At 42.3% G+C, this 22,590-nt stretch overlaps 1 protein-coding gene across 3 annotated transcripts in view; it reads right to left on the reverse strand.

Annotated features, from left to right (window-relative positions):
• Positions 1-13,032, reverse strand: part of eco (Establishment of cohesion) — a 183,960-nt gene extending 170,928 nt beyond the window's left edge. The window contains exon 1 of one of the 3 annotated variants that reach the window (XM_068389803.1): positions 12,874-13,032. The gene's annotated coding sequence lies outside the window, so the exon portion shown is untranslated. The other 2 variants (XM_068389805.1, XM_068389804.1) reach the window with 2 other exon arrangements.
• Positions 13,033-22,590: the final 9,558 nt, after the last annotated feature.

A 22,590-nucleotide genomic window follows, 5' to 3' on the forward strand; every position in this document is an offset into this window, starting at 1 on the left:
AATATCAGGTCCGTAAGAACTTCAACTTCAGACCATCTTGAAGTTCATAACAATATATATATATATATATATATATATATATATATATATATATATATATATATATATATATATATATATGTGTGTGTGTGTGTATGTACTGTATGTATATATATATATATATATATATATATATATATATATATATATATATATATATATATATATATATATATATATATGACAAATTCGGAGATAATTTGTATTTTTCCTAACCATACAAACCTTGGCTATTTACATAGGGTATTACTTTCGGCGCAGCTGAAATTGACGAGCCATTAGATTTTTAACGAGGGTTAACTACCCCCGCGCTAGTTAGCAAGGGGTAAGGGAGGGGTAGCTTGCTACTCCTCCCCCCTCACACACCGGTGAAATGTCTCACTTCACTTGGAGGTAGGACTTGTCTTGGGGGACAGGGCTGGCAGGCAAATATGTGTAAATAGCTAAGGTTTGCATGGTTAGGAAAAATACAAATTATCTCCGAATTTGTCATTTGTTCTGTAACCGAAATACAAATCACGCTATTTACATAGGGCGACTTACCCCTTAGGAAGGGTGGCAAGTCCCCAGCCTTGCTGGCTTTGGCTTACCCGGGGACTCAGAATCCGAGTGAGCAGCACTCGAGAAAAGGAGTCCCTGCACCTCACAAGTTCCTTGCTCTGCAAGGAACGTGTGGCCTACATAAGCTTGTGTGTAAAGGAATAAAGTGAAAGACTCGTCCTAGACAGTTGACCTGGAGTTCTTTAGACGGAACTCTAGGTTAGGACGTTCCCAATACCACCTCGTCAGGGCATGGGGGACGCGACAGTATTATCTTAATACTAGGAACACAAGGAAGCATGGCTTACCTGCAGAGGTTTGAGGTCAGCTATGCATAGACCAGGATGCTGCTTTCCCCAGGAGAGGGGAGGATGAAGAAAGAAGTAAGGGCCAGACATACTTCTTCCGTTCATGCAGTCTAAAACCGGGTAACAATGCCCTCAACCTTCTGCTACCTGTCCAATAAGGAGCCTGAGGTTAGACCAGCTGTTGTGTAGCCACCACAGGGCGATAGAAAACGTATCGATACTCCTGTGGGTCACGTCCTGCAGGTAGTGGGCTGTGGAGGTCGTTTGACGCTTCCAGACTCCAGCTTGTAGCACCTGCGTCACAGAGTAGTTCCTCTTGAAGGCCAGGGATGTTGCGATGTATCTGACATCGTGTGCTGTAGGGCGACGTGACGGAGGAGGGTCTGGAATCAGGTCGAGATGAATGACCTTGAATCTGGGCTGAAAAGGCATTCTTGGTGACCCTCCCCTGCGTCCTTCCTGTGCTCCCAAACCGGGCTAGCACGTGAGGACGAACTGCAGCTGTTCTTAAAGATAACCCCTCCGGTTCCTTACTGGCAAGTAGGAGAAGGTCTGGGTCATCTGTTACAGAACAGAGACTAGAAATCTTGAAGGAGTCGAACCGAAGGTCCGGGACTCCAAGATTCTGAGTCAGTAACCAACTCAGGGACGAACCTGAATGTTACCTCCCCCTATCCTCTTGAAAGGGCGACATCGTACGAAAGACCATGAAGATTGCTTACACGCCTGGCCGAGGCCAGAGCGAGCAGGAGCACCGTCTTCCAAGACGGGCGACGATTTGAGGCCTGACGTAATGGTTCGCAAGGAGATCTCTTAAGGGTCTTAAGAGGCCGAACCATGTTCCACGGAGGAGGTCTCACTTCCGACTTGGGGCAAGTAAGTTCATAGCTTCGTATGAGTGAAGAAAGATCCAGCAGGGAGGAAATGTCTATTCCCTTTCAGCAGAAAGATCCAGCAGGGAGGAAATGTCTATTCCCTTTCAGCCTGAAGGCCAGGGTAAGGCTGAGCGATAGGCTTCACCGCCAAGAGCGAAAATCGTATTTCCTCCCGCCGATAAACAATAATTCCGTTATTGCTGGAGTAGAGGCATCAAGGGGAGAGGTACCTCTCCCACGACACCAACCACAGAAGACTCTCCACTTCGCCTGGTAGACCCCTGCGGATGACTTTCGCAGGTGTCGAAACTTCCGCTCCGCAACTGTTGCGGGGTGCTTCTTTGTGAGGAAGTGCTGTATAGTCTCCAGGCGTGAAGCCGAAGCGATGCTACGGCTTGTGATAGATGTTGCAGTGTGGTTGTCTGAGTAGCCCGTGTCATGGGAGAAGCTCTCCCGGGAGTTCCGCCAGGGGATGCAGAAGGTCCGGAAACCGTTCTGCGTAATGTCGCAGCGGAGCCCTCAGGGTCATCGATAGGTTGACCGACAATCTGGTCTCGTTGAGCCCCCTTCTCAACAGACAAAATGGTGGGAAGACGTAGGCGTCGATGTTGTCCCACCGTTATAGGAAGGCATCTTGCCAAAGAGTCTTGGGGTCTGAGACTAGGGGGTAGTACAGCGGCAGCTTGAAGTTCAAGGCTGTCGCGAGCAGGTCCCCCAGGTCAGGACTTTGCTGGTTACTAGGGGCCAAAGACTCTGCTCAGATTGTCGGAGAGCACATTCCTTTGCCCGGAATGAAGCGAGCCGATAGTGGTATTGAGTGGACTTCGGTTCATCTCAGTATCTCTACTGCAAGATGCGAAAGTTATGAAAATGTACCTCCCTGCCAGTTGAAATATGCCAGTACCGTGGAGTTGTCGCTCACGGAGTGACTCGCCAAAGTCTGTTGGAACTGTTGAAGGGCCAGACTACGACCTTCAATCCTAGAAGATTGATGTGGAGGTACCCTTCAGGTTCTGACCATAGGCCTGATTCAGAACGAGGCCCCCCCCCCTTTTTTGACGAGTCCGAGAACAGCATCAAATGCGGGGGAAGGACGAGAAGATCCACTCCCTTGTAAGAGGTTTCCGTAGGTCAACCACCATTGTAGGTCTAATCGTTCCGCTGGTCCCATGGGGACCAGAAGGTCCGGTGAATAGTTGCTTTGATTCCACCGGGACTTGGGCCGCCTATACAGGGAACTTATTCTGAGGCGACCGTTCGGAACTAGACGGGTCAAGGAGGAAAGGAGACCTAGGAAGCGTAACCAAGATAGGGCTGAAAGCTCTCCTTGTCCGAGGCAAGGTTCTGCGACTCTCCTCAGCCTTGCTACAGTCATCTGATGGGAAGGCTTGGAGACAGGAGTCAATATCATGCCTAGATATCCCAGATGTTGAGATAGAAGCAGAGAAGACTTCTCGCGAATTACCATGATCCCTAGATCTTGGTAAAGTCCCGGAAGCTTGACTCGGTGTCGAAGAAGGTCGATTCCAAGAATACCGGAGTTAGCCAGTCCTCCAGAAAGCGAAGGAGGCGGAGGCCTGCTCCTGAGTAGCCATGAGGATATCAGGGTGAACCTACTGGTGAAAACCTGCGGTGGTGTGGCGGGATCACAACACAACATCTTGAACTGGTACATCTGATGTCTAGGCTGAATTCCAAGTGCCTCCTGGAAAACGGATGGAATGGGATCTGGAAGTACCCGTCCTTCCGATCCAGTGCGTATGAAGTCTTGTGGTCTCGCTACAAGTCTGATCGATTCTGCTGTTCCACACTGAACGAAGTTTGTTCGACAAACTTGATCAGAGCTGAGTGGTCGATGACGGGACTCCAGTCTTCAGATGCTTTCCTTACAAGAAAGGGTCGACTGAAGAAACCGGGGGGAGAGCCGTCGACGACCCTTTGGAGGGCATCCTTCTAGAGCATGGCCTCTTCTGTACGAAGGGCTAGCCCCTTGCCGATCCCATGGCATAGAAGCTCAGCGACACTGGAGGTAGAGATGTTAAGAACGAGGCGCGATATGCTCGGCTGATCACGGAGATCGTGCAGGAATCGGCCCCGGGATGCTGCTATCTGAAAGCGTAACTTTAGGCATCCCCTCAGTGGGAAACCTGCAGGGGGATTGCCAATCCTAGCGTTTGCGGACTCAGCCACTCCCTCTAGGATTATTGCCTCCCCGGGAGGACTTCCCGTCCTTCTTGTCCCTGACAGGAGGGGGCTGCTATTTGGAGGCTTGCAGGGTCTGGAAGTAAGCGCCTTTGGAGGAGTGAATCGAGATTCGACTTTCTCCACATACCAGCTGTCCACTTCCCCGTCCTTGGGATCAAACAAGCTCTTTCCAAGAATGGAAGAGTGTCTGAGTTTGCCGACATCCACAGTTGGGACTTCCAAGAGGAACCTCTCGGTCACTGTATCTCAATGCTTCAACATCGAGTTTGTCCGCAAGTTCGAAACTTGGCGACGGAAAACGATGGTGCTTTTCCCCGAGAGAAGGAAAGTTCCCATGATCTTCCAGGAGCTTCCTTGTACAAATCCTCGGGTCGCAATCGGAGAGGGTAAACCTGGTAAGCCCCTTCCACGGAATGGTGGAGACTCAGCCACTCCCTCTAAGATTATTGCCTCCCTGGGAGGACTTCCCGTCCTTCTTGTCCCTGACAGGAGGGGGCTGCTATTTGGAGGCTTGCAGGGTCTGGAAGTAAGCGCCTTTGGAGGAGTGAATCGAGATTCGACTTTCTCCACATACCAGCTGTCCACTTCCCCGTCCTTGGGATCAAACAAGCTCTTTCCAAGAATGGAAGAGTGTCTGAGTTTGCCGACATCCACAGTTGGGACTTCCAAGAGGAACCTCTCGGTCACTGTATCTCAATGCTTCAACATCGAGTTTGTCCGCAAGTTCGAAACTTGGCGACGGAAAACGATGGTGCTTTTCCCCGAGAGAAGGAAAGTTCCCATGATCTTCCAGGAGCTTCCTTGTACAAATCCTCGGGTCGCAATCGGAGAGGGTAAACCTGGTAAGCCCCTTCCACGGAATGGTGGAGAGGAAGGGCTAGACCAGTCACCACATCTGATGGGGCCTGCCTGAAAAGAAGGAGAAGAATGTTGCCCAGACAATTCTGAAGATTCTTCCTGCTCTTGCACGCGCCATGCTTGCGTTCACGGGGTGAAGATCGTGATGAAGATGATCTGGAAATACGCGCTCCAGAAAGCTCGCCAGGTTGCCCGTGTCGCAAAACCCGACGGGAATTGCGATCGATAGCGCCCTGGCGCTCGCGCGATGATACAATCGATGGTTCGCACGCGGGCGGACATGGGCGCGTATGCGCGCGGGTGAGCGGGCCCGTGAATCGTTGGTTCACGCGCAGGCGAACGTGGGCGTGCATGCGCGCGGGCTAGTGGGTGCGTGGGCGGTGGTTCGAGTGCGGGCGCGGCTAGAAGAATCAGCAAGGGTGTAGAACTAATGATGAGGTTGCGCGCAAGGGCGGGCACAGGAGCCTCTTGTGGGCGCGCAGAGACTAGTGAAGATCGTCAGCGAGGTGGTGAGGAAATCATCTTGCCTGCGCCCAGATCTGGTAGATCGTGGGCGTGAGGGCGAACGTTAGCGCGTATTGCGCACGTCAGGAAAAGGCGCGCATATGAGCGCTGGCGTACAGTGAAGGAACAATCTCCTTGCCTGCGCCCAGATCCGGAAATTGTGGGCGCGAGAGCAAACATTTGCGCGCATTTACGCACATCAGGAGGCGCGCAGATGCAGGGGAATCGTGGGCGTTCAGGAGACCGTTGGCGCCCATGGCGTGTGGCAGAAAAGGGAGCGCCAGTTGTGTGCCCAGATCCGGAGATCGTGGGCGAACATTGGCGCGCATTGCGCACATCAGGAAGGGGTGCGCCGATGTGCGCTGGCAAGCAGGCGATCGTGGGCGTTCAGGAGACCGTTGGCGCGTAGCAGGAAAGGACGCGCAGATGTGAGCTGGCGAGCTGAAGAGAGCTGGCGCACAGAAGGTCTTAGGAGCACAGGTGAGCGCTGGCGACCAAAAGATCTACGGCGAGACTCAGCTACAGGAGATCGTGGTCCACAGCAGGCGAGCGCTAGAGCGCTACTGAGCGCGAGCACGCAGGAGATCATTGGCGCGCAAGTAAAACCTGGCACTTAAGGGACTTGCCCACATTGAGGAATAAGCCCCTTTGCCCCGAAGGGACCGGTGCCCGTTGGAAACGAGGTGCGTTGGCGCCCACTGCGCATCTGCGTCCAGGAACGGAGATGAAGACTAGAAGGTTTGGCAGGAGTCAGAGATCGCGAACTATCTTCCGAGGGACAGAGAAGCAGCTGCAACAGTCGGTACTCGACGAGGAGGATCCTCTGCGGAGAACGTCGAATGAAGATGAAGACGACCTCGGACAGGAGCACCATCCTCAGTCCTCCGAAGAGGAGTCTCTGATAGTGAACTCCTCTGAGGGGAAGAATCACTTGCAGGAGAGACCGTAGGCATCAGCTGTCCCCGAAGGGAACTGAGCCATCAGCAACAACAGCAGGAGGAGTCTCTGTGGTGAACTCCCCCCGAGGGGGAGAAGCACTCGCAGGAGAGACCGTTGGCATCAGCTGCCCCCGAAGGAGACTGAGCCCTCAGCAACAACAGCAGAAGGAGTCCTCCGAAGAGGAGTCTCTGTGGTGAACTCCCCCCCCCCACCCCGGGGGAGAAACACTCGCAGGAGAGACCGTAGGGCTCAGCTGCCCCCCGAAGGGGACTGAGCCTTCAATAATAACAGCAACAACAGCAGAAGGAGTTCTCCGAAGAGGAGTCTCTATGAGTGTCCTCCCTCGCGAACGAGAGAGGAAACACTTCGTAGAAGAGACTGAAGATGAAGCCCATAGGGCCGATGGGTCAGCAAGTGACCTATAGAGCAAACCTCCGAAGAGGGGCTCCTGCAGCTGCTCAGCCCCTTGAGCGTAGCTGCAGCCGCGACCGCTCAGCACCAAGAGCATACTCGCACGAATTCCATGGTCCGAGCTTGCAACCACTCAGCCCCTTGAGCAAGGTTACAAAAGCGGTCGCTCAGCACCAAGAGCATAACCGCCGGAGGACCAGGAACAAATAATAATAATTAAGGTAAGAGAAGTTCCCCCCAGAAGGGAAAAACTCAAACCTGGGCAGGAAACCTCCCTCGGAAGGGAATTTACCACCCAAGGAGGCAAACCTCCTGAGAGTTCTAAAATGAACCGAAGAGCTGTCAGTTGTCACGGGAGAACTTCCAGGAGAAGGAGACACGCCCCTGACGAAGTCCTATAGAGGAGGCAGCAACAGCAGACTCCCCAGGCCCAAACAAGACAGCTCTGCTTCGTTGTCACATTAGGCAAACGAAAAAACTAGATCGTTAACTGTGAAAATAAAAAGTAATTAGTTAACATTCGTTCCCCCGGGAAGAACTCCGAAGAGGAATCCCGAGGAAAAAGAACACAAGAATTACACAACAGGCATGTACCCCCAACCCCACTTACACTCACGGGGAAGGGGGAAGGGCGGAGAACTGTAACAAAAACAGAATTATAACAATTATAATTATGTAATTCAATTAAGAATGTTCACTAAAAGTAAGAACGAAATACCCCGAAGGCAAGCGTTCTACAAAAGCTGAAAAGTTAACAAATACAATTAGATTTCATAAAAAAAAAAAAATTGAGATAAAATGTACGGCGTAGCAACTTCACCCGACATGGGAAGGAAGCTACCGTAGTACGTAGTAAAGGTAGTACGTAGTAAAGGTGAACGACCTCAAGAGAGAGAGAGAGAGAGACCGTAGTCAAACTACACTCTCATGTTACCTTCGCTGAAACTCACATTCCCCGTAGGAAAGGAGAAGCAGCGGAGAAACAAATAATAAGGCCAGCGATGACGACTCCCCACGGCGCCCGAGGAAGGAGCCGAAGGACCAAGAAAGAGATCGCGATCCATGAAATTACACCGTGGTGGCCTGACTGCCGGCGAGCTACACGTTGATATCGTACACTACACACACACAGCACGAACACTGAAAAGGAAACTTACTGATTTCAATACTCATATATATACATAAACATGAAAATATGTTTACATATACATTGAGTAAATGAAAAGTAAGTAATTAAGTAAAGACAAAACATTAAATGGCTGCCAAGCGAGGACGAAAGACAGACACGTCTGTTCGTCGTCCGAGCCAAAAGTGAAGTGGGACATATCACCGGTGTGTGAAGGGGGAGGGGTAGCTAGCTACCCCTCCCCTACCCCTGCTAACTAGCGCGGGGGTAGTTAACCCTCATTAAAAATCTAATGGCTCGTCATTTCAGCTACGCCGAAAGTAATACCCCATGTAAATAGCATGGTTTGTATTTCGGTTACGGAACAAATGATTATTTATCATTTTTTGAGATTTGTAAATGAGTACAGAACCTAACAAACCCACCTACCTAGTAGTTCCCAGTTCACAGCTCCTAGCTGGGGGGAGGGGGGGGGCAAGGCCCCTGATCCCCCCCTCCCAGGTCACAACCGCTAGCCAGACCTCCCTTCCCAGGTCACAACCGCTATCCGGACCTCCCTTCCCAGGTCACAACCGCTATCCGGACCTCCCTTCCCAGGTCACAACCGCTAGCCAGACCTCCCTTCCCAGGTCACAACCGCTATCCGGACCTCCCTTCCCAGGTCACAACCGCTATCCGGACCTCCCTTCCCAGGTCACAACCGCTATCCGGACCTCCCTTCCCAGGTCACAACCGCTAGCCGGACGCCCCCTTCCCAGGTCACAACCGCTAGCCGGGCACCCCTTCTCAGGTCACAACCGTTAGCCGGACTCCCCTTCCCAGGTCACAACCGCTAGCCGGACTCCCCTTCCCAGGTCACAATTGCTAGACGGAACCCCCTTCCCAGGTCACAAACTAAAAGTATATCGCAAATAAACTCTTACATTATGAAAAAGTAAATCACAAATAATCCCTTACCTATCATTGATACTAAATGTTCTTTTTTCTTTTTGTCTTGGCAATCTTTACATACGCTTTGCAGTAGAAATGTGATGTGGTGGTCTTCCTAAAAATTAAGTCAGAATCGGACCTTTGGGGCATTATTTCATGGTTACAGTATTTTTTAATTCCACATGAGTAACAATAGCTTTACACTGAACGGAGAGCATTTCCATCATAATCAATTGCCAACATAAATGAAATTACACTAAATTTCGAAATAGATTGATATACTTCCCTTAAGTTCCCTCTTAGTATGTGATGGTGGTCAAGATGAAACTGAAAGGGAAGGTGGAAAAAAAAATGGCTGTTGTAGAACAAAATCCGGGAACTTAATGAAGAAGTACTGTACTTGTAAACTTTAAATTGGTTAAAAAAAAAAAAAAAACCACCTGACAATAACGTCATTGTACATGCACAGAAAGCTCTCCAAACCGATGGGAAACAACGCATGGGCAATAAGTCCCCTTCAGTCTCTCAGATGTAAAGAAGGGACTTAAGAGAAAAACATACTTCACATTTTAATCGACCGATACGCAAGTTATTATGCTCCCAGCCCCTATTAAACATAGAGAAAAATACCAACAAGCCACTACTCCTCCATTTCTTAAAGAGAATTCCAGTTTCACTAGTAGTTAAAGATATATATACTGATTACTATTTTTTAGATAATTAAATTTTTATTTGAAGTGAAAATGTTTCATTTGCAGTGAAAATAAGTGTAATTTTCAAAGAAAACTGACTTTTTCTAAGAGAAACATCTGATTTTTCTAGCATAATAGATTTCTTTGTCCGTAACTATAACAAACCAATTTTTTGGCCGCCAAAATACTTGCCGACTCGGTTAACGAGCATGGTGCAACATGTACCGCTTCCCTGAACATAATAAAATATTGTTTAATTGCATGCATAGCGAGCTACGGCGGAGCAATGATCAGTAAGAGAATAATTAACGTTATCTCATTAACCAACACACTCGCAGATTCAATAAGAAATGGGTGACGATAGGCAGGATTCTCGTTTTCTATGCGAGCAGCAGGCCTGGTAACCCTACGATCTACACCCATAATGCCAATATTAATATCCGGCTAATCTGATACAGTATAGGTAGTTATCAAACGAAGCCTTTGTATATCAGCGGCCAGTTCCTCACGCATTGATTAAAAATTGACTGTTTCATTGTAGTTTATTACATGGCAATGTAACCTAGGATTCCAACTACATTTTCTTATAGGAAAAATTACGCTCCCTTCGAAAATAACACTCGTTCCCGTCGCAAATGAATAGTTTCAGAAATATATATACATCTATATCCTCCGATAATGGGGGACCCCCAGTGGGAACTCGGGGTTTTGGGTGGGGAAAACATACTGGGGAACCGATATATAACCGTAAATCAGTCCTTTTCTTCTCTATACATTTCCTTCTTGTATTTATTATAACCGTAGGAAAATACAAAACAGTATAACTGGATATATTTGGGAGGAGCCGTTTCAAAGGTTATTTCTTGTAGTAATACAGTAACCAGTGCTGCCAACGCCTGATGTAGTTTAAATGTTAGCATTCCATACCTGATGTAGATCAAATGTTAGCATTCCTTGCTAACATTAGCACCCATTTGTACGTACGTTCGTCCGCACCAGTTTCCGACCTGCGCATATATAACCCCTCTGCGCAGGAGTTTCCTCTCCCCAATTACTCTTTATTACCGTGTTATTTTCTCATTTTATATTCCCATTCATTATTATTTATCATTCATTCCATTTTACCTTCCTATATTGGGTTTATTTGTTTGGTTATTTCTTTATCTCTTCCTGGTTGCACATAAATACTTACTCTGGACTAGTTTGTTTATCCAGTTAATTCTCGGTATGATCATCTCATTTTATATTCCCATTCAATATTATTTACCGATCATTCCATGTTACCTTCCTATATTGTTTTTATTTATTTTTGTTGGTTATTTCTTTTTCTCTCCTCTGTCTTATAAATCCTTTCTCTGGTCTAGTTTCCGTATTTAGTTCATTCATGTTTACCCGCTAGAGTTCTTTGTTTTTCCCTTAACCAATCACCACCCTAGGCCTATGCAGATATCTCCCTACCCCCCCACTTCCTTTATCCCTATTAGCGGTCTTTTCACACCCTTTGTTCCAATGCCTTTCCCGTTGTAACCTTTGTCCTGGTGAGGTGTTCTGCATTACAAGTGCGGTTTCTTTTTTCGTATTTTGCGATGGAGCAAGTTATAGAAACTTGTATCGGCTGCAGTATTCCGTACCTAAAAGCAGTGGCTCAATTCCATGGTGATTTTTTGGATACTTCAGGTAATGTTGAGCATTTTCTTAAATCTCACAGCGTTATTCCTCAGGGTTTAAAGTGCCCCTAGTGCCGTTGTTTTATCTAATAGGCAAGACATTCACGTGTTTTATTGCAATTCTGAATCCATCATTCGTAAAACTAAGAAGAAACGCCGTTGTGGTTATACCGTTACTGCCTATAAAGGTACTTTTTTGGACAAAAGTCGTCTACCCCCATGGAAGATATTATGTGCCATCCACTTTTTGCATAAACATTCGGACCATGAGACCCTCATGGATGGTATCGACATATCTTCGAAAACTAGTGTCGATTGGAGAAGTTTCTGTTCCCAGGTTACCGAATACTTCAACGATTTCTTCATAAAAGTAAGTCATTCCTCAATAGCCATTATACGTGTTTTGTGACCGGGTACTTCTAGGCAAGGTTAGGTGGGTTTGTTAGGTTCTGTGGTCTTTCTGTACTACTTATATATTGTGTAACAGTTATATGGAAAAATTATTTAATATTCGAATGGAAATATTTATCATTTCTGCCACTAGTAATGACATCATGTCGTTGGTAGTTCTGTGTTCCATTCGTCACCGTTGGTAGTACTGTGAATCAAAGTAAGTCATTCCCCTATGCTTATTATATGAGTTTTGTGACCGGGGTACTTCTAGGCAAGGTTAGGTGGGTTTGTTAGGTTCTGTGGCCTTTTGGTACTTTTTATTTATTGTTTAATAGTTGTGGAAAAATTATTTAGTTTACGTATGGAAATATTTAGCATTTCTATCTCTAGAAATGTCATCGTGCCGTTGGTAACACTGTGTACCATTCGTCATCGTTGGTAGTTCTGTCAACCATTGGTAACGTTAGTAATGTTATCGTCCCCTACATCTGTTGTTTATATATTTTAACTCAATATATATGTCAACAGTGTTAATATTTATATGGTTCATTTGTATTGTATTTCATTGTGTGATTTCGCACAGGAAATATATGATTTCCTATAGTAGATATCGTGATTTAACTGGTTTTCTCATTCATTTCATCCGTAATAACATCAACCAATTCGTCAACTTATAACTAACCGAATTGGTTGATGTTTGTTTGTGATTGAAATGATCATCAAAATCGGTTAAATCACGTTATTTGCTATAGGAAATCATATATTTCTTGTGCGAAATCACACCATGGAATAATATACAAAATTACCAAATTGACATCAACAAATCTAATAAACTTTACCCCTTAACCTAACCTACAAGCCGTGTCCTTACTTGCTTACCTAATGGGGGGGACGCACCTCTGCGAACCCCCTTACACTGCCGTAATCTAAGTTAGACATAGTAAAACATACAGGTGGCCGCTATCGTACATTCATCCCCAAGAACTCAAAGAATGTTAACCAGTAAAATACCGGATCTACCCGGTAACATAAGCTCTAGCCTACCCTACCCCACCATAGGTTACCGGGAAACGGTTTGCTACCGTACAAAAGGCCTACTGGTAAAAGGTTTGCAAGATTTTAATAACAATAAAAATAAATGACTATAGATATACCTTGATGATCAATTAAAAATCTAACACATGAAACAATAATCGTCAAATTCTTACTGAAATTATTGGCTTCCGTCCGTACCTGTGCAGAAGTTTAGCCTAAACCTAATAAGCAGTTCTCCAGGCAATGAAAATGAACTCCACAACCATACTTGTTACTAAGAGAAGCACTTGAATTATATGTCAAAACAAAGAAAGAAATTGGCAGAGCCTTACTAGTCTATAAAGCACTTACAACAACTAGTAACACGGCATTACCACAATCCTGGGGATAATTTTTGTTGTGTTGTGAACTTTAAATTACGTCAACTTTCCGCGCGAAACTTCGAGGCCTTGTACAAATAAAACTGGTGTTCTGGTTCCTTAATGGAAAATAAGTCTCAAATATATTATTATCAAAAGTGTATAACATATATTCAATAAGCAAACGATATATTTTTATATGTAAATCTTAAATTTTAATGAACTAAAATGTCCCCTAATAAATCATCATCTTATAACGAGTGCCTAGCCATCACAGCTGTTGTATTCGAAATAAAATGTTTGGTTGTGAAAGCCTGTTATAATCTAAATTGGAAAATATTTGTATCAAAACTGTAAAAAAAAAAAAAATAGAACATATATACGACGGAACTTAATCGATTTAAAGTTTCAATAAACATACACAAACACAATTATTATTATTATTATTATTATTATTATTATTATTATTATTATTATTATTGTTGTTGTTGTTGTTGTTGTTGTTGTTGTTATTATTATTATTATTATTATCATTAGCTAAGATAACCTTGGTTGAAAAAGTAGGATGTTATTAAACCCAAGGGCTCAAACAAGAGAAATGTCACAATGGAGAAAGGAAATTGGGAAATAAATAAACTATGTGAAAAGTAATTAAATAAGAATACACTTTAATTTAGGTGCTGATTTTCTTGCCCTATACTGCAGGGGAACCATGCTCTCTACACAGGACCTTTGCATTCATTTCGTGACATACATTCTCAGGCATTCAGCATTTTACACCACATATAAATTGCACCATTGTTGTCATACCACATATTACCGAAGCAACTAGAAACAAGAATGTCTTCGGTTTCTTCTTGAAAGGCTTAATATCTTCAGTCTTTCGGATGCATAGTGGGTGGTCTTATCGTATACTTAAACCGAAGATCAAGGTCTGCAATATTGATGAAAATGAAGATGATATAATTGCCAGTATAATGGAGAAGAATGAATGGTTGAATGATATATGTGAAAATGAAGAAGACTTTAAATTGATCAGGAAGTTTAAATCAAGACAAAGCTGTAAATTACACGTCATTATAAAGTGTAGTCCAACTATCAGGAAAGTCTTCCGTAAAAGGGATGATAGAGAATATACCACGCTTGGAGGATGCTGTAAAATCTATGATTCCTACAATGTATTTCAGTGTTATAAATGCCAGGAATTTGGTCATACTGCCGAAAATTGTAGCAAGACTCAGGTATGTGCCAAGTGTAGCCAGGATCATCGAACCACGGATTGTACTGTAAATACGTTAAAGTGTCATAACTGCACAGTGAGGAATTACAATGATACGAATCATAAGACATATGACGATAACTGTAAAGTATACAAGGAGGAGCTTACCAGGATAAAGAATAGAACCGATCATGGAGTCTAGCCCATTGGTTAAGTGTGGTCTGATAAATATTCAATCGGTGGGGAATAAAACCATAAAGATTAGAAATCTTATTAACGAAATGGAATTAGATTTATGCTTATTAACGGAAACTTGGTCGCAGGGAAATATTAGTGATAACTCAAAGATTCAGGAGATGACGCCGTGTACTCACGATTTCTACCACGTACCAAGAAAGGACAAAACTGGAGGAGGAGTGGGTGTTTTTGTGTCGAAACCTTCTCTAGGGTTTCTATCATGAATGAAATAGTATTTGAAACGTTTGAATATATCTGTTTAAAACTGACAAGAAACAATAAGGTATTGAATATAATATCATTATATAGACCACCAGCGAGTAATATGACGAAATTCATTGAAGAATTTAGTATTCTTGTGGGTGTGGTGGACGATATTAAAAATACATTAATTGGTGGAGACTTCAACTGTTGGGTAGATGATGAAAATGATAATAAGGCTAAAGAACTCAAGGAAGTATTTGAGATGTTTAATTTAATAAACAGTGTTTTGGTATCAACGTCAGTAGGTGGTCATACACTCGACTTGGTCATATGTGGAAAAGCCTCAGACCTAATAAAAAACCTTGAAGTGGAACCAGACTTTGAGATCTCAAAAACACATAAACTCATCACCTTTAATGTTAATATAAATTGCACCAGAGTATTGAAAAAATGGATCACATATAGGGAACGGGAAAATTTTGATGCTGAGAATTTTATTGAAGCTAGTGTAGCGCAAATGTCTTGTGTGAACACACAATGTGAACATATGATAGACATAGAATGTGTTGGGTGCTATACCAAGAAATACAACGACAATTTTGGAAAAATGTACGATACCATGTGTCCCATAAAGAACAAACAAATAGTGGTACGCGAAAATGTTAGAAGGTATAATAGTGAGCTATTAAAGGCAAAAAGACACAGACGTAAGATGGAAAAGAGCCAAATCATTACAAGCCAGAAATCTATATAATAAGGCCAGAAATGACTATAACATCCTGTTAGAAAAAACAAAAAGAAAATTCTACAACGGCGAATGTAAAAAAACCAATAACATGAAGGACTTTCACAAATCTCTTGATGATTTGAAGGGATTAAAGAAAAAATATGTCTTGCCTGACAATGTTTGTGCAGAGAGTTTTGCTATATTCTTTAATGAAAAAATTGATAAAATCTATAGAGGTTTCCCCCAAAATCACTTGGAAGGACAGTCAGCTATGCCAGTGAAGGAGGGAAAGAAGTTAATAAAATTTAAGGAAATAAATATGTGCGACTTGTTAAAGGTTATGAGAGAGATGAAGAATACATAATGTGGAAACGACCCTTTCCCAAACAGTTCAATAAGTGAAGCTCCAAACAAGCAAGTTGTATATAACATTTACCTGAACATAATTAACCTAAGTATATCACAATCCTGTTTTCCTAGCTGTGAAAAAACTGCGTTGATCAAACCAATTTACAAAGGGAAAGGTGATGTAAACGAGCTAATTTCATTTAGGCCCATTTCAAATTTATCCTACATGTCAAAGCTTATTGAAAAAGTCATAAGTGAGCAATTATGGGCGCATATTGACGAGTTAGAGGTATTCCCGGAAAATCAATCGGCCTACAGAGCTAATCATTCTACAGAAACTACTTTGTGCTCAATAATGAATGATATGATAGGTCTTCTTGATGGGGGAAAGTGTGGAATTTTGATTATGTTAGATCTTAGTGCTGCTTTTGACACTGTTGTGCACGAGTACTTACTTGACGACTTAAAGTCTATTGGAGTGACTGAGGAAGCACTGAAATTTTTGCGAAGTTACTTAGTGACCAGGAAGACTATTGTAGAAGTTTCTGGAAACCGATCCAATGAGAGAATTCTTATGAAGGGTGTACCACAGGGTAGTGTTCTGGGCCCTATCTTGTTTAACATATATACTATCGAGCTATCACACATCTTGAAAAAACAAAAAGTGGGTTTTAAACTATATGCAGATGATACTCAGTTTTACCTCTCAATTTCAACAACACAAGATACAGAGAAGAAAATTGATGAGATAATGACTGAAATAAAAACATGGAGGCAGAGGAAAAAGCTCAAATTAAATGATGATAAAACAGAATGTATGTTCTTTGGCACAAAGGTGGCTTTGAAGAATTACCAGTTAATTCAAAGTATAAAAATTGGTGATGCTGATGCTGGGATTGTGCCTGTTGTGAAAAATTTGGGTGTACTGATAGACTGTAATTTGTCAATGAGGGACCAAATTGTGAACACAGTGAAAGTGTGTAACTATCACCTGAGAAACATAGCATTTATTAGAAAATATTTAACAGAGGGCAGTACAAAAATTTTAGTGATGAGTCATGTAATATCAAGGCTTGATTATTGCAATTCTCTGTACTACAAATTGCCCAATACACTACTAAGAAAGCTTCAAAATGTGCAAAACCGGGCGGCTAGACTGATAAAAGGCATTAAATTTCGGGAGAGAATAACTCCTGCACTGATCGATCTACATTGGTTACCTGTTAAGGCTAGAATTGAATTTAAAATTTGCTTGTTGACTCACAAAGCACTTACAAGTGATAAGCCTAAATATCTTCGTGATTGCTTGGTCCCCTACCCTGAAGCTACCAGCGCCGCTGTAAGAGTTAGACATGCTGATGACCCACATAGACTATTCGAAATTAGTGTGAATCATGCAATAGGAGGAAGAACGTTCAGTTATGCTGCACCGAGACTCTTTAACGACCTTCCACTCGACGTCAAGAATAGCAATAATGTGGCAGCTTTCAAGAAAAACCTGAAGACTTATCTTTTTAGAAAGTGTTATAATAGTGACCTGAAAACTATTAAGCCTGAATACAAATGCTAGCGAAATAACTGATAACGATACAGAGCAAAATATTAACTGGAAAGAAATTATTTTTTCACACACCAAGGCCCGCCTGAACAGACCTTTAGTGTTTGGTGGAGGGCGAGAAATAAACCCCTAAAAGTAAAGTAAAAGTAAGTAAGTATAGTTTTGAAGCGCATATGTGAAAGCTCTAGAACCTACAGTAGACACGCAGTACTGTATACCTTGGTTCCAGTCATTTGAAACCATCTGTCACTACTCTTGTGCACTGCCAGTACGATTTGTCGGCTGTAGGCTACCAATTTTCTTGGATATTTTGGACGTTCGGCTCTAATAACTTGGTGGGTTATTGTATATATATTTCAAACTCAATTCTTGCTTTAATTGGCAACCGGTGTAATTCGATTAGTATAAGAGTGATTCTTTCTCCGGCGGGACCCCTTTTATCAGTATTGCCCCTCTGTATATTATGTTTTGTAATTTCTTAGATAACACTTTTGGTACATGAAGTTGCAGTAGTCAATCGTGGTAATAACACAGTTTATCACGTTTCTTTACAGAATGTTCCTTCAAGTACTTCTGTATGAAAGCAATGTTTTAAGATGATATCCAGCAGTTTACTACATTATTCATTTGAGCAACGAGAGACAAGTTACCGCCAAGAGATAGTCCTAGGCCGTGAACTTTACTAGATATCAGGACGGAGTTGTTCTATCTATATATCTAGGCGCCATGTCCTCGACGGGGACTGTCAAGTGCCCCCACCCCATGGTCCTGTCTCTAGCTCTCTGTATAAATTGTCCTGCTGTTACATTCTCATTTACATCCTCCAGTAAGCTGTCCAGAAACTTTTTTCCTTTGCCGGCCTCTTGCTCTTCTCCCCTCCATCGATCTTTTCTCTTATTACATGTCCCAAAAATTCCATCTGTCTCCTGATCGCCATTAGAAGTGATCTCTCCTGGTTCACGCTTTTCAACGACTCCTCATTTGTTATTTTCTCAGTCCACGAGTTTTTCGACATTCTTCTGCAAAACCATAATTTAGCTGCATTTATTTCATTTTTCAAGTTTTTGTTTAATGTCCATATATATGAGCCATAAGTAAGAGTGGACCATACATAGGTTTCCAGTGCTCTAACTTTTGTCTGAATCCCAATCGTGTTGTTTTTAATGGGGTTTTAGACTGTTGAATGCATTTTTGCTATTAGTATTCGTTTTCTATTCCTTTATTGCATCTTGCATCATGTGTTATCATGATACATAGATATACAAAGGCATTTGTTTGTTTTAATGATGCTCCGTCCATTATGATGTTGCAATTTGGATGTTCCAGATTTTTTATGCTACTAACATTTATGTTTGGTTCATGTTGATTTTAGTCCCATGTTCTCACTCTCGCTTTCTACCGTGTCAAGAAGTGTTTGCAGTTTCTCTTCTGAGCCAGCTATTATCACAGTGTCATTTGTAAATCTAATATTATCTATATATTCTCTCCTCCAATCCTTATTCATTCTGTCAGGAATGAGTTATTTCATAGGTTTAAGTCATTAATTAAGAGAAACACATGAATAGAAGATATTGATTTTGTGAACATGCAAAGCGTTTAAAAGGGAGACAAAGGAGGGGTGAGCTGGTTGAAGGATGCTGTTTTAAGCTTTTGTAAACATTCCCTTTCTTTAACAAAGAACTGGAGATGTAGGTAGAATGAAATAAAACACCGAGAGACGAAACATGTCGCAAAGGAATACACTGGAGTCGGCTAGATGATAACAGCATAATTCTTTTCTGGTGACTAAGGGTCGCCGGAAGCTGGGTCACATGATGAAAGGTGATCGGCCATATTGAATCATGCCCATCATCCACCGTATAATATAAAAGAAGTTGGGAGAGAGCAATCGGCCGTGTACTACGGGCTGCAAGAGTGCAAGAGCCCGTGTCTGGCCATAAGGCCCAGGCAATCTTCAACAACAAGCAATCGGCCTTGTCTTATTCTGCCAGCCCTACGAGAAGATTGTGGAGCCAGTCTCCAGCTGACTCCTAGGACATCAGTCGATCATCTTCTTCTAGGTGGTTCCCCTCTGGCTAGGGGGTGCTTGTTCCCCTCTGGCATTTCGGGCTAGAGGGCAGTAGTTTCGGCCATAGGTACAGCGTACCTGATGTTTGCTGAGACAGGTGTAGGTAGCTGCAGGAGTGTGCCTGACCCCAGTAGGGGTGGGGAGTCGTCTATTTCGCCGGAACCCCTAATGACGAGGAGGGACCGTAATCAACTTGTCTGTCCATCAAGAAAGTCTCCAGTCACTAATCTCAATTTTCATATTTTATTTTTGTTACTTTAGCTCTCGGTGTAAACTTAATTCTGCACATTTTAAAGAAGTCTAGTAATCCAATAAAACTTCACGGTGCTCTCCATACCAGCATTTTCTGAGAAATTTATTAATATTTTCATTATTGTGATTTTGAAGATTGTACTTGATAACTTAGATAAAGTAATTTAGTTTAAGAAGCTTCAATCAAGATTAACCTAAGAAGCTTCACACTTCTATTCCTGATAATTATACTTCTCATTATGATTTCCTCATATATAGAGAAGATGTTTGGTGACATTACACATCCTTGTCTTACTCCTCGCTTTATTTCTATCAAAGGTGTTAAATTATTATTGATGTTGATTGATTGATTGATTTATCGATGTTAACTGTAGCTTCTTAACTCCAATAAAGGTTGGTAATTAGCCGAATGCCCTTGCCATCAATATTTAAGATCTTTAAAAGTTTTATAAGTTGGGAGTATCTAACTATCAGATGCATTTACATAGTTGATAAAGCACATAAAACATCTTTCTGTACCTAAATTGCCCTCTCTGTTAACTTGTTAACATGCGTATGTTGAATATTGCATTTTTTTGGTCCCTTTCCCTTCTTTAAATCCATACTTTTCTTCTGCCACACTTAGTTTTATTTCAATTTTCATTCTATTCGACAATAGTCTTAATATCATTTTTGTTATTATGCTAATTAAGCTGACGGTCCTATGTAAACTGCACACGACGGCATTTGGTTTCTTAGGGAAAGCAATAGCCTACAGATAGATCTGTACACCTCTTTTGGAATGTGTCCTGTGTTATATATTTTGTTTGCCAATTCTGTAATTTTTCTTACTTCAAAATTCCCACTTGCCAGTAGAATTTCTATTGTTATCCCATCATGGACAGGAATTTGCATTTCTTTAACTTTTTCATTATACCTACTGTTTCCTTTTCTAGAAATTCTGGACCATTCATTGGTATATGCTACCTAGGTCTATCACCTCTATCATCCCCAAAATAATCCTTCACATAATCTTCCTAATGTTTTAGAACATCCTCTATCTCCATCACCAATACCCTTCTTTATTCTTAAACACATTTCCTCTTGTCTCTCTCTTTCTTCTAATCAATTCTCGTATTTTCTTGTGCATCCTTTCATAGCTCCGGTTACTTTCTAATTCATCTACTTCTTTATACCGTTCATTAATCCAGTTTTTATTTGCTGTGTTACATTCCTGTCTAATTTGTACGTCTAGTTCCTCTTGTCTTTGGGGATTTCTTTCTTTATTCTTTTTTCTTTCTTCCATTTTATCAAGTATGTCTTCAGTCATACTAGTCTGATGTCGTCTTCTATCCTGTTTGGGTACTAAATCTTTAGTTGGTTTTTAAGGGTGGTTTGTAGGTTTTTCTAGTTTCTGTCTAGCTCTTCCTCCTCCTCCCGTAGTTCTTCTCTATTTATTACCTCATACCTTTTTGATATTTCAGTTCTATGTAATTCTTTTAGCTGTTGATCTGTTACTAGGAGTTTTAGTTGCCATTTTACTTGTTTTTCTTTTCATTAATTTTATTCTTATTGTTGTTACCACCGGCACATGGTTACTGTAGCAGTCTGCTCCTGGATATATTCTTGTGACCAGAACAGCATTTCTGAATCTTTTGTTGATTGTAATGTAATCAATTTGATTTCTACATCTGTCTTCTGAGCTTTACCATTTCCATAGTAATCTTGGAGGTTTTTCTAACCATGTCTTAGTTCAAAACAGTCCGTTTGTATCACACCATGATGTTAATCTTTCACCTCTGAAGTTCCTAACTCCGGGTCCGTATGGTCCGAATGTGTTTTCAAAACGTCCTTTTCCTACAATTGCATTAAAGTCTCCCATTACAATTACAATTTCTTGGCATCAACATTTCTTTTAGCTTCTGCTAGTTCGTCATACAATTTGACTGTGTCCTCTTCTATAGAATCTTGAGTTGGAGTTGCTATCTAAGTTTATTTGAATATCTGCCAGGTTTCTTAAGCGGCTTTTCTTTCCTACCACCATAAACTGAGTTTTATTTTCATTTAGTTTTGGTTGTTTAATTGTCATTTATCCCCCTGCAGTATAAGAGCAAAAAGATAACCCTTAGAGTGAACTAAGTAACACTGGTAAGAATTTTGCTGAGAGTTTCAGCAGTATTGTCTATATAATTTATGCAGAAGTCAAATTGTGTATCATCTGCAAATAGTTTAAACTTCACTCCATGTCTTTGTAGTACTCTTGATAGACCAATAGTATAGATAAAGAGTAACATTGGGCCCAGTATATTTCCCTAAGACTTTGGCCACACCAGTTGCGACTAGCGGCGAGGTTAGAGTTGAAGAGGTTCCTGCGGCAAATTGAAACGTATGGTATCATATGTAGGTGGCCACATAGGAGGCCGAGAAGCCGCCAAGTTATGTTTCATGTTTTAAAAAACCGCAGTGGTTTCGAGCGTCTTCACCCAAGATTACACCATTTTTCATCAGCTTCTGAAGGAGTATGCATTCAGTTGTTCGTTTCCAGCCATGGCTAATCAAAATTTATTGGGGAGGTGTTTTGGAGAGTAAAAATAAGTTGAGTAAATGGAGGATGTGAACATCAATTACAAATGGATGGTAATAAAATAGTGGGTAGGCCTACACCTTTTTGCGTTTTACAACCTATTAAATCACCATTTAATTTTTTATATATGTTACAGTAAGAACACGTACCTAGGGATTACTCGTTATCCCTGAATATTTCAGTGAATACACGTATTCCCCGTTTCACTCAGGGATTTCACGTAATCACTGAAATTTCCAGTGATTACGCGAAATCCCTGAAATTAGACCTGTCATTTTATGTGTTCTTACCATTGAGCATTCAGTGAATTCGCGTTTCAATTAAACACAGTACAATTACACACAGAATAGTTTAACTTAATGACCTTTCAGTTTCTTTAGTGAGTGTTTGTGTTTAAACGACTGAGACATGACCGAATGGTTCAGTTTTCTAAAGTGTCTGAACCACTGCTCGTTGCTTCATTCTTCCTCTTCTTCAAGCAACTCTGACTTGTTGCTTCATTCTTCCTCTTCCTACAGCAAAGACAAGATGTC

This window comes from Palaemon carinicauda, chromosome 16 (genome assembly GCF_036898095.1).
Source record: "Palaemon carinicauda isolate YSFRI2023 chromosome 16, ASM3689809v2, whole genome shotgun sequence".
Classification (NCBI taxonomy): domain Eukaryota; kingdom Metazoa; phylum Arthropoda; class Malacostraca; order Decapoda; family Palaemonidae; genus Palaemon; species Palaemon carinicauda.